This window comes from Mus pahari, chromosome 10 (assembly GCF_900095145.1).
Source record: "Mus pahari chromosome 10, PAHARI_EIJ_v1.1, whole genome shotgun sequence".
NCBI classification, from domain to species: Eukaryota; Metazoa; Chordata; class Mammalia; order Rodentia; family Muridae; genus Mus; species Mus pahari.
The window spans coordinates 84,078,993-84,084,057 of record NC_034599.1 but is presented as its reverse complement, the minus strand read 5'-3'; positions in this window follow the sequence as shown (position 1 = coordinate 84,084,057).

Here is a 5,065-nt window from a genome sequence, read left to right as displayed (position 1 = left end):
CTTTCTTTCTTTCTTTCTTTTTCTTTCTTCTCACAGTCTCCCATATAGCCCAGGATGTCCTTGAACTTGTAACCCTCCTGTTTCACCCTCCTTTACAAGTATCCCCTAGCAGCCCATGGCATTTTGATGAAGGCAGAATGACCTTCCTCTCCTGAGATTCTTTGGTCAGATTTTGCCTTTCTGGTGCCAGGGGGAGGGGGGGGAACAGATTCCAGAAGTCTTTTAAAATTAAGTCTAGTACGGTGGTTCTCTACCTGGGGGTCAAATGGCCCTTTAAAAAGGGCCACCTAAGACCATCTAAAAACACAGATATTTATATTATAATTTATAACAGTATCAAATGTACAGTTATGACCTAGCAAAAACAATAATTTAATGGTTGGGGGGGTCACCATAACATGAGGTCACAGCATTAGGAAAGTTGAAAACTACTGGTCTAGTGGCTCTGACCAGTTTTCAGAATTCTATTTAAAAAGCCCTGGGACTAAGGATGCAGCTCAGTGAGCAAGGCCCGGCATGCACAAGGCTCTCATATAAACCTTGAATAAGTTTAGTACTCCTACACACACACACACACACACACACACACACACCACCCCCACAAATAACCACAAAGACAAACCGAACCAAGAGCCGCCACACAAAGGCACGTCTTTCATGTGGACACTGAATCTACACTGATCAGGTCTGACAGGCCTGGAGTTTGGCTCCAAGGACAGATAGTGTGCAAAGGGCTCCCCTATTTTAGGATTATCCGATTTGATGTGTTTCACTTTTGAGTTTTGAGCTCTTTTCAGGATGGTAGCTTCAGTGACCTGCATTTCCAGTCAGCAGAGCTACTGAGGGGAAGCAGCTGGCATTCTGAAGCAAACTCTGTGAGGCAAATGGCTTGAGCTGCTTTGGTCTTTGGTCTTTATTATGTAATGGGTTTTATTTGACAAATGATCTTGCCCAACTGTTGGCGAAGGTTGACTTTTGAACGAATTTTCAGTAAGCTGGGCAAAGCCGTGACGTTTGATAAATTGGAAATATAGTAAAACACACTCTTGATTTATAGTGTTTTCAACTACGGAAGCTGAGGAGCATTTGCGTTTTATTTATTATACTTTTTTTTTTTTGCCAAACACATGCATGCACACACTTTCAATTGTGGCCATGCGTATGTGCAGGTGTTTCATGCAAGTGAGTGGGCACATGCATCTTGAGGACCCAAGTCGCCTCTGGGTGTCTTTCTTGATCATTTGCTTTATTTACTGAGCAGACTCTAGCTATCCTAGCCAGTTGGCTTGCTATGGTTGTGCTCCTGTCTCTGCCTCTGGAATATTGTGATTAAGCAGAAGGCTCCAGACCTGTTTGTGTTTTAGTGGGTTCTGGGGATCTGAAGTCTGGTCCTCAGGCTTGGTGGAAAAGTATCTTACCGATGGATACGTGGCGCCACCTCTCTGACTCCTGCCCTTGCACTGGCATCAGAAGACGAAGCAGATGCTCTTCCGGAAGAGAGCGGTGCTCTGAAGACAACATCTCCAAAGTGAGCCTGCACAGTTGCTGTGTGCACTGTAAGTTCCTGGTCTGATGAAGATATCCTCTCTTGCAGATGTCCTACCCTGCAGGGTGCAGAGAGACTCCCTCACCCTTCTGTCACTCTGGCCTTCTGGAGAGCGGCAGGTTTTTAAGGATCCGGCATATTGAATTGGTCCAGGGCTGGTCCCATGGCTTAGCAATGGTAGATCGTCCAGAGGGCAGAGGCCACTGGGTTAGTGAGAAGTGGAGGGGTACCCAACTGGCCTCTTGGGTACCAATGTGTTGTTCTAGACTTACCACAAATCCCACCTGTCACCTGAACAAATGGTTCGCCCTTAGAGGCCTTCAGTTTCCTCATCTGCAAAATGGGTTAAGTGGCCTTGTCTCCCAGCAGGGTTAAATATAGTCACAAGAAAAGTGTGGTAGGGGAGCCCTGAGCATGGCCACATGTGGGCTTCTTCAAAGTCCGGATGCAGTCTGTGTCCCAAGCTCGTGGCACCTGCTTTTTATTCTATTTTACTTTTTATTCTGCTTGCAGATATTCTATCCCAATCGAAGTTTCCCCTCCCAGCTGTTCTCCAAGACCCCCCTAACTTTCCCCCCCTTCTTTAGATCCACTCTTCCTCTATTTCCCCTCGTGCACTTTTTCCATGCATGCACTTTCAATTGTGGTCATGCGTATGTGCAGGTGTTTCATGCAAGTGAGTGTGCACATGCATATTGAAGGGAAAGTGTGCATGCATGGAAAAAGGCAGGCCTTCCAGGGATATCAAAAAAAAAATATGGCATACCAAGTTGCAATAAGACTAGGTACATATTAAAACCAGCTGAGGCAAGCCAATAGGACGAGAAGGGTTCCAAAAGCTGTCAAAAGAGTCGAGGACAGCCACTCCTACTCCCACTTTTAGGAATTCCATAAGAAGACCAAGCTATACTCTGAAACATATATTTAGAGGACCTAGGTCAGACCCACGCAGGCTCCCTGATAGCAGTTCTGTCTTTATAAGCGCCTATGAACCCTGGTTAGTTGATTCTGTGATTTGTAGTCTCCTTGACCCCTCTGGTACCTACAATTCTTTTTTTTCCCTCTTCTGCAGGATTTGCTGAGTGTGTTTGGCTGTGGGTCTGCATCTGCTCCCAACAGTTGCTGGATGAAACCTCTCTGATGACAATTATGCTAGACTTGGGTCTACTAGTATAGCTTAGTATTATTAGGAATCATTTCACTGACTTTATTTTTCTCTTTTCTTTTCTTTCTTTCTTTCTTTCTTTCTTTCTTTCTTTCTTTCTTTCTTTCTTTCTTTCTTTCTTTCTTTCTTTCTTTCTTTTTTTGACAATTGTGTTTGGTTCTGTCGAGGGTCTCTGGGCTATCCAGCCTCCGGTTCCTGGTCCTCCAGGCAGGGTCAGGAGTGAGCTCCCTCTCCTGGCATGGGCGTCAAGCTATATGGTGAATTTGTCCGCCCTACTGAAGTCAGCTGGCATCTGCCTGTGCACCTGTGAGGTTTCTTCTCCGTGGATCTTGACTTCTTCGCGTCTGCAGTGAAGATGCTGAAGGCTGGTGCTGGTGGCAGAGCTTTGTGGGGACAGGCTCTGGGTAGACGCTGCAGGTCCCTTTCTTCAGGTTATCTGCGTACTGCTGGCCAGGGACTTTACATCTGAAATTGACCCCAAGCTGATTAGCTTTAAAACATGATCATTTTGAGAGCCTTGTAATCAATCTCAGGACCCTCAAAGGCAGAATGTTCTAGGGTATCCACTAGAGAAGACTGCTTGCTCTACATGGGTTTAAGCCAATAGAAAGTCTTTATTAACTGGCCAGAGATTATCTCAGGGTGAGCTTTTAAGCACAAAACCCATATTCTGGTTGACAGACTTCAGTTAACAAGCGTAATTAGCCAGAAGCAGAACCGCAGAAGCCAAAAGCAAGGTTAGTATATTTAGAGACTTTCCCAGAACTACGGGCTTTGATGGATTAAGTCTTTGTTTTCATTTGGCAGGTGGTGCGCTCTCCTCAATAAGTTTTGTGGCCTGAGTGGTATTTCCATAATTGGAGTCAGTTGTGCTAGGACCTGGGCCTTCTGAGGGTCTGAGACCCTGTTACAATAGGAGGAACAGAGGTGAGGTAGAAAATGAGGTCAGAGGAAGTCAGAAGAGGAGGGAAAATGGGGCATAGAGGAAAGACTAGGGCTGTAAATCAGTTGGTAGTGCTTTTGCTTAGCATGCAGGAAATCCTGGGTTTAGTCTCTAGCATTAGCTGAGGGGTGGGGTGGTGACACCTGCCTTTAATCTCAGCACTCCGGGAGGCAGAGTGTGTGAGCTCGAGGCCAGCCTGGTCTACAGATGGAGTGTCAAGAGGGTCAGGGCTACAGGGAGAAACCCTGTCTTGAAAAACAAAAGCAAAACAACAACAACAAAATCCCTAGCACCCTATGAAACGTAGCACAGTAGTGTATACTTGTCATTTCAGCACTCAGGCAGCGGGGATCCAAAGGACAAGTGCATACTCAGTGAAGGTGAGAGTGTAAGAGGCCAGGCTAGGCTACAATAGACCTTATCTAAAAGGAGAAAAACAAACAACAGCTACAGGAAGTGAGCCAGAGAGCTTAGAATCCCAAGAATCAGAAGGCACAAGCCAAGGAAAACAGGTGGACTCTGGGCTGGAAGGGCTTTGCTCGACTCCAGCTATGGAACCCGAGTCCTCTAACAACATAGCAGCATTGAGTTCTCTCGAAGTGAGTTCGGAAGCTAGTTTGCCTCCAGGTCCTTGAGAAAGGAGAACTCCCCCTGACACTTTCTTTCTTTCCTCTTTTTTTTTAATTGGATATTTCTTCATTTACATTTCAAATGCTATCCCAAAAGTCCCCTATATCCTCCCCCTGCCCTGCTCCCCAACACACCCACTCCCACTTCCTGGCCCTGGCATTCCCCTGTACTGGGGCATATGATCTTCGCAAGACCAAGGGCCTCTCCTCCCATTGATGGCCGACTAGGCCATCCTCTGCTACATATGCAGCTAGAGACACAGCTCTGGGGGATACTGGTTAGTTCATATTGTTGATCCTCCTATAGGGTTACAGACCCCTTCAACTCCTTGGGTACTTTCTCTAGCTCCTCCATTAAGGGCCCTGTGTTCCATCCAATAGATGATTGTGAGTATCCACTTCTGTATTTGCCAGGCACTGGTATAGCCTCACAAGAGAGAGCTATATCAGGGTCCTGTCAGCAAAATCTTGCTGGCATGTGCAATAGTGTCTGGGTTTGGTAGTTGTATATGGATGGATTCGCAGGTGGGGCAGTCTCTGGATGGTCCTTTCTTCCATCTCAGCTCTGAACTTTGTCTCTGTAACTCCTTCCATGGGTATTTTGTTCTCCATTCTAAGAAGGAATGAAATATCCACACTTTGGTCTTCCTTCTTGAGTTTCATGTGTTTTGCAAATTGTATCTTGGGTATTCTAAGTTTCTGGGTTAATATTCGCTTATCAGTGAGCGTGTTATCATGTGTCTTATCATGTGTGTTCTTTTGTGATTGGGTTACCTCACTCA